Below are 8,525 nucleotides of genomic sequence, written 5' to 3'. Positions count from 1 at the left end.
TTTGAGAAGATTTACTATAGGAGACATGGTAAAACCATGGGTGGTTTCAAGATAAGAAAAACCTAAAAATTCATAGAGTTCTTTTTATAAGAAAAAGAATAATCTCCAAAAATATACTTTGAGAAGGGAACCATTAGAGAAAGAGTTTTAAATGATCAAACACCATAGTTTGAAGAGGATACAAAATAAAATTCCTTGCCAAAGAAGTTTTTAAGAGGAAGGTTTTCTGGAAAATTTTAAATGGCCTCTTTTCAAAAAAAACCACAAAGTTTTTGCTGAAAACCAAATAAAAATTTTGGAGTGTCACAAAGGTTGCGTAGTAGACATCAAAGCCATCTAGATAATAACTATGGACCCGAAGGTCTGAGGTAAACTACTCACACATCATCGGAGAGGCTATGGTGTTGATGTAGAAGCCCTCCGTGATCGATGCCCCCTCCGGAGGAGCTCCGGAAAAGGCCCCAAGATGGGATCTCACGGGTACAGAAGGTTGCGGCGGCGGAATTAGGTTTTTGGCTCCGTATCTTTTAGTTTGGGGGTACGTAGGTATATATAGGAGGAAGAAGTACGTCGGTGGAGCAACATGGGCCCCACGATGGTGGAGGGCGCGCCCAGGGGGGTAGGTGCGCCCCCCTACCTCGTGCCTTCCTGGTTGATGTCTTGACGTAGGGTCCAAGTCCTCTGGATCACGTTCGTTCCGAAAATCACGTTCCCGAAGGTTTCATTCCGTTTGGACTCCGTTTGATATTCTTTTTCTATGAAACCCTGAAATAGGCAAAAACAGCAATTCTGGGCTGGGCCTCCGGTTAATAGGTTAGTCCCAAAAATAATATAAATGTGTGTAATAAAGCCCATTAATGTCCAAAACGGAATATAATATAGGATGAAACAATAAAAAATTATAGATACATTAGAGACGTATCAGTGATCAACTTGCGGGTTCCGTTATTTCGTGAACTTATGCATAGGGGTTGGCACACGTTTTCGTCTTGACTCTCCGGTAGAAACTTTGGGGCACTCCTTGAAGTTATTTGTGTTGGTTGAATAGATGAATCTGAGATTGTGTGATGCATATCGTATAATCATACCCACGGATACTTCAGGGGACATTGGAGTATCTAGGTGACATTAGGGTTTTGGTTGATTTGTGTCTTAAGGTGTTATTCAAGTACGAACTCTATGACAGATCGAACGGAAAGAATAGCTTAGTGTTATTTTACTACGGACTCTTGAATAGATTGATCAGAAAGGATAACTTTGAGGTGGTTTCATACCCTACAATAATCTCTTCGTCTGTTCTCCGCTATTAGTGACTTTGGAGTGACTCTTTGTTGCATGTTGAGGGATAGTTATATGATCCAGTTATGTTATTATTGTTGAGAGAACTTGCACGAGTGAAAGTATGAACCCTAGGCCTTGTTTCCTAGCATTGAAATACCGTTTACGCTCACTTTTACCACTTGTTACCTTGCTGTTTTTATATTTTCAGATTACAAATACTCATATCTATCATCCATATTGCACTTGTATCACCATCTCTTCGCCGAACTAGTGAACCTATACAATTTACCATTGTATTGGGTGTGTTGGGGACACAAGAGACTCTTTGTTATTTGGTTGCAGGGTTGTTTGAGAGAGACCATCTTCATCCTACACCTCCCACGGATGGATAACCCTTAGGTAATCCACTTGAGGGAAATTTGCTACTGTCCTACAAACCTCCGCACTTGGAGGCCCAACAACATCTACAAGGAGAATGTTGCGTAGTAGGCATCGTTTATGTTTGTTTATATTCACATAGAAGTCATATTGTCATAGATCCTTCAACATGTGGTGCTTGCCCCCTATCTTTGCCAGCCAAAAATTCCGCACTAAGTAGAGATACTACTTGTGCATCCAAAAACCCTTAAACCAAAATCTTATTTTCAAGAGTCCACCATACCTACCTAGGGATTGAGCAAGATCCCTCAAGTAAGTTGTCATCGGTGCAAAAAGGCAATAAAAATTGCTTCTAAATGTGTGAGATCATTCAGTGTAAGAGAAAATTGAGCGTTGCACGAAGTTGTGATGGTGAAGAATAAAGGCGACAGACTGTATAATAAAGGTCGCTATCACAAGGGGCAATGCAACATGATGTTCTTTTGCACTAAGGGGTTGAGCATACAAACAAATAAGCGCATGGCAACCTCTCCTTCCCTCTGCGAAGGGCCTATCTTTTACTTTTATGTATTTAACTTTATGCAAAGAGTCAAAGTTTTCCTTCTATTCCCTTCTATTTTTCTCCTTTGGCAAGCATCATGTGGTGAGGGAAGATCTAGGCACATATGTCTAGTTGAATATAATTTGCATGAGTTATTATTGTTGACACCACCCTTGAGGTGAATACGTTGGGAGGCGAAACTATAAGCCCCTATCTTTCTATGTGTCCGGTTGAAATATTTTGCTCATCTATACGCGGGGAGTGTTAGCAATCATAGAAGACTATATGATGGTTGAGTATGTGGACTTGCCTAAAGGCTCCGATACGTGACTCTTCCTGAAAAGATGATGAATTGTAGTTGCAAAGTTGACTAAGAACATAGTTTGTTAGTTTTTAATAGTGTTTTTGCTTTATACTTCAATAGTGGGATGAATTGTCACTTATTCATGACAAGTCTATGATAAGAGCGTTATGATAAGAGTCTTATGTTTAAGTTTGTTGTTGTTATAATAATTAACATGATGCTTCTATGTCCGTATTTTGTTTTTATGGACACCTCTCTCTCTAAGGATGTGGACATGGTTTTCGATTTCGGTTTTCGCTTGAGGACAAGCGAGGTCTAGGCTTGGGGGAGTTGATACGTCGATTTTGCATCATGATTTCTTACTGTTATTTATGATGTTTTTATTCATAATAATGCTTTTTGGAGTAATTCTAATGCCTTTTCTCTCATAATATGCAAGGTATACACAAAGAGGGAGAATTCCGGCAGCTGGAAATCTGGACCTGGAAAAGCTACGTCATGCCACCTATTCTGCACAACTCCAAACAAGCTGAAACTTCACGGACATTTTTTATAAAATATTTGAGGAATATTGGAGCAAATAACTACCATAGGGGGCCCACCAGGGAGCCCAGGCGCGCCCTGGTGGGTTCTGTTCACCTAGGGCCACCTTCGGTGCCCATCTTCTGGTATATAGGTCATTTTGACCCAAAAAATAAAGAGAGGACTTTCGGGACGGAGCGCCACCGTCTCGAGGCGGAACTTTAGCAGGAGCACTTTTGCCCTTCGGTGGAGCGATTCCGCCGGGGGAACTTCCCTCCCGGAAGTTCATCTCTTTCTGCCTCTTGTAGAGCCTCAAGCACTATAATATCTGTGCTCAGACTGCTCTCCGGCGGTGTTGCCTCTGAACTGCTACCATCTGGTAACATGGATAGCGCACTGCTTCCACAAATAGATTCTGGGGTTGTACATTGTGTCCTAGTGTGAACGGCATCCTGAAAGGTTTCCGCTGAACATCAGTAAGAGATAGTTATCGTATGATCTAGGCAGTAAGCTTACATGGTAAACCACGGACGAATTATTGCCGAGCATGGCAAACTATATTTAAATGGCTCGAAGCAGCATCAGCCGAAAAGAAATTAAAATGGTAAGATGAAACTAGGGATGTAAGTGGCAAATAAACAATATCCGCCAGTCCCATCTAGTTAGTTTTTGCTACCTCCCTAGTTCATTTTCCTCAAAAAACAAAAACTCTTTTGAACTATCATACCACTAGTGGACTTTAATCGGGATTAAAGGGGGCCCAGTTGACAACCCTAGTTGAAAGGGAGTGTACAACCGCTATATTTAAGTTGCCAAGGCATCTAAGCAGTTGAAATAATCTGAGAAAGCACTTAACAGTGTGGCCTCATATAAACTACGAAGACTGTCTTGTGATGAAGTTGAGAGGAAAAGTTAAGGACTCAAATGAAATAGGCATGCATTTCTTTACGATAGTACAACAGGCACTGCTGACATATTGGCCAACTCAGGTATAGCGTAACAACAAATAAGTATTCGAATCAAGCAATCCAGCAAAGCAGACAACTGAACTATTTGTAATTCAGTAGGATTACACGTTGAGGGCACAAGCCAAGAAAGCAGCCCACTCGCATTACATTTCACATGTACTAAAACACACTGGCTTACCATATGTTGCTGTGAAGCCTAGCTGCTGTTGCAATGTTCTTTGAAGATATCGTCAGCATCCCGTGGTTGCAAATCTAGTTGTTGTAGTTTATTTTGCACCATCTATTTAGGTAAAATTAATTTTAATTGCAGTTGGGGGTTCCAAGGTGCGGAAGGTAGATCCGGTAGGGTGTGAGGTCCAGCGCTGCGGCGGAGGACTAGATTCGGCGGCTTGCCGTGGTTGGGGGGTGGGGGGGGGGAAGGGGGGGGGCTCGGGGGAAGAATGTTGGGGGCAAAGAGGGGGAAACAATGGAGTTACCAAAGCAGCCCTTTTCCGTTAATGTGGTAGGGGTAAAACAGGAATATCGCAGGGCTAAACTTTCGGGCGCGTGATATTTCGATGTGAGCGGGAAGTTTGAAAGCTTTTGGCGCCTAAAATTATAAGTATTCTGCTCTCGTACGGCCGACTATGATATCATGGCCGACAATTTGTTTGTTTTGCACGCAAAAAAGTGCAAGTTTTGAAAATCAATGTCTCCAACTCGAAACTTAGATTGTCCATTCAATTCAAATATGGATCATTGAGCTACTACAAGCAAATACCATCATATGGTCCAATTCAAATGAAATTCCAAATGTGTTTATCCTAAATATGATGACAAAAGCAAAAATGTGTATGTGTATGAATAAAGTGGATGATTATAAAGTTTGAACATGCCCGTATGTGTATATCTCTAGGATTGATATATGAATTTGAAATCACGAAATCCCGGCTTAAAAATGTACCTCCGTTTAAATGAATTACACAAGCTAATGATGGAGTCGAATTCCAAAATTCCAATCTTAGGTTTGTAATTCTGGTACATCAAGGTATATCACGCATGTTCAAAAGTATCATTATCTCATAGTACAAACTGTGAAACAGATTGATCAACCATGAGTGCACAATATCTCAATTACGCTAAAGTCCCTCAAATATAGACACCTCACTCTTTATCTGAAGTCAACCCCCCCAACCACCACCACACACACACACATAGAGAAGTCATTCTATCCCCCAAACACCAACACACGAGCACATTAACACCCCTCTCTCTTGTAAATCCAGACCCCAACATAGGTCTGTATAACTTTGTCTCTCGGGCATGCACACATCTCTTCCCTCACTCTCTAGGTCTCCCGCTATCTCTCTTACCCAAGCACACGCACTATGTAGAGTGTATATTTCCCATACACACAAAACGTCGCCCCCAAACGTCTATCTCCCTAGTTATGTGGTTCTCGCGCACTCACCTCACACACCACCCCCACTGCAAACAAGCACACTTTGTCTCCTTGTGCACCACTCTCCTCTTTCTATCTCTCCCACATGCGGACCCGCCCCAGCTCCTTCCCTGTATACATATATGTCGTGACTCTTTGCATAGCTCCCTAATGTATAATCGTTCTCGATTTCGCACATTGTTCTCTACACCATCTATTCTAGATCTCTCATGAAGTCCCTATCACACACACGATGATTCGCTTCCCTTGCGTCTCCGTTCATAGGCCAATTTCGGACAACATCAACGTTGTCTCCCTATCTATACGCCATTTATGGACACAAACGACCCCTCTCGCCCCCTCTCTTCCTCTCTCTCTCTCTCTCTCCGTCGCTAGCTCTCTCATTCTCTCGCTCTCACACCCCTCTCCCACACACACACTCGATGTCTCTTCCAAATAGTCTGCTCCCCCCACCCGCACCCGTGCTATGTCGCTACTACACATGTCACACCATTCCCCCTTCCCTTATACTAAGTTTACATCATCAGTGGTCTCTCTACTCCAGACACACTCTCTCCCTCTCACACACAAACGCGTGCACAAAACACACAGACACGCACAAACACCCATTTATCTAGATCCTCATCTCTCCTCATGTCCGCATGTGTATCTCACACACTCACTCTCTAATTACGTATATGTGTCTCCACGTTACACAACACAAAGCCCCATGTACATGTCTCTCTCTATCCTCCACACACATAGACACAAAGAATCTGTTATCATTGCCTCAGTCTCTAACATATCACACACGCACACTGTCTCTCTCTCTCTCTCTCGCCAACACGCTCAACAAGGGTTTCCCCGTGAATAACTTACCGTCTATTCATCAACAGTCGTGGCAGTACGGCGAACACGAGACGTGAAAAAGAACAAATCTACACGTGCTTAGACCACCTAGTATGACTACTAGGACTAGAGCAAGCCAAAAAGCGCGCCGCCGTCACCCCCTCCTTGTCGGCGATGGGAAAATCTTTGTTTTACACAGTCGAGAAGTCATTGTGCTAAGGCCCCACATGCCGAGGCGTTGAATAGAATGTAGATGCTAGTTTACGGAAGCAAGTATCGATAATACGTTTGTATCTCCATACTTATATTTCTTCTCTTTTAAAAAACCGAGTTGGTGATGATGGTACGTGTGCCATCTTGCAATATAGACCGTCCGATCTATATTTGGCGGATGGAAATTAAACTAAAAGATACCTGCACCCCTCTCCACATTTGCAGACAAGGCCTTCTCTCGTTCATCCTTATCTCCAACAAACCTCATTGTTAAGCAATTAAGAAAGGAAGGCTCTGGAACAAACTGGCCTGGTGGCCGCTGCCGGCTTCGTCAATCCCCATGCCTCCGCTCAGTACGACCACCAACCACCACCACACCCCACTTCTCTTCACCTTATCTCATATTTCTCGAGATATCATTAGGTTTTACACATGGGATTACTCCCGCAAGGGTCAATCACAACAAGTGTTTTATAAAAAAATGCATCTTGATGTTCCGTGCAATGCATGGATCTTGCTAGTACTCCTACGCAAGACTAAGTTGGTGATGCTGGTGTGTTTGCCATCCGTCGTTTCTGACCATTAGATCTACATCTAAAAATTGTGAGGTAAGTTGTTGCCTTTTCTCACCAACATCCCACTTGTCTACCAATTTGCATAAAAACCCATAATTAGTATCTTAAAACCAACCAGATCCCTCCCTGACCTCACCAAAACAGCCCAAGGAATATATTCTAATTGAAACATAATATATCTCTAGTGACATATGTATATCAAAATTAGAGTGTTTTGTACCAAGTTTGTGAATAAGTATTATTCTAATTATGATTCGTTGCAACGGACATGAAAATTGCTAGTATTTCCAACCATGCATTTTTTCCTAATATTCCATAGTTTCAAGTTTTCCATCAAGATATTAGTCACTCATGGTTGATATTTACTTTCAATCATGTACACATATGCACTATGTAACTAGCCTTGCTTATTGGCTTCCAAAGCTTAACTTTCACACCTACTTACAATATGTAGAGTATTTAACAAAAAACTACCACTTTCAACCAGCCCTAGGAAGAATCTATTGTACAAAAAATAGCATAAACATACCCAAAATTTCTTAATCCACGCCAAAAACTACCTAGTACTCCTACCGATTAGGTTCGTTTAAACCCATTTATGACAGGGTTGGCCCAAATGCCCGTGCTGACGAGGCAGCTTAAACCAACACATTTTGTTTGACCGTTGACACGAGGGACCCACATCTAACCTTCTATCCTGTTATTCCCCCTCAAATCATTATTTTTCCTAAACATTACTTCAAACAGTACTGATGCGTATTCGTCGGTGGCGCCGGTGATGAGCGAGTTGGTCGCCGCTCCGCTGAACGGGCCGGACGCCGCGCTGGCCTCCGCACGGGTTGGCAGGCTGGCCCGAGCGTGACTCATGAGAGAGCAAGCTGCCGCGCTGGCCTTCGCTCGAGCCATATGGCTGGTGTCGGTGTCAAAACCGGCGGATCTCAGGTAGGGGGTCCCGAACTATGCGTCTAGGCGGATGGTAACAGGAGACGGGGGACACGATGTTTTTACCCAGGTTCGGGCCCTCTCGATGGAGGTAAAAACCTACTCCTGCTTGATTGATCTTGATGATATGAGTATTACAAGAGTTGATCTACCACGAGATCGAAGAGGCTAAACCCTAGAAGCTAGCCTATGGTATGATTGTTGTTCTTGGTCCTTCGGACTAAACCCTCCGGTTTATATAGACACCGGAGGGGGCTAGGGTTACACAGAGTCGGTTACAAGGAAGGAGATCTACATATTCGTATTGCCAAGCTTGCCTTCCACGCCAAGTAGAGTACCATCCGGACACGGGACGAAGTCTTCAATCTTGTATCTTCATAGTCCAATAGTCCGGCCAAAGGATATAGTCCGGCTGTCTGGAAACCCCCTAATCCAGGACTCCCTCAGTAGCCCCTGAACCAGGCTTCAATGACGATGAGTCCGGCGCGCAGATTGTCTTCGGCATTGCAAGGCGGGTTCCTCCTCCGAATAC

The sequence above is a fragment of the Triticum urartu genome, chromosome 7 (genome assembly GCF_003073215.2).
Source record: "Triticum urartu cultivar G1812 chromosome 7, Tu2.1, whole genome shotgun sequence".
NCBI lineage: Eukaryota > Viridiplantae > Streptophyta > Magnoliopsida > Poales > Poaceae > Triticum > Triticum urartu.
This window is presented reverse-complemented; position numbering follows the sequence as displayed.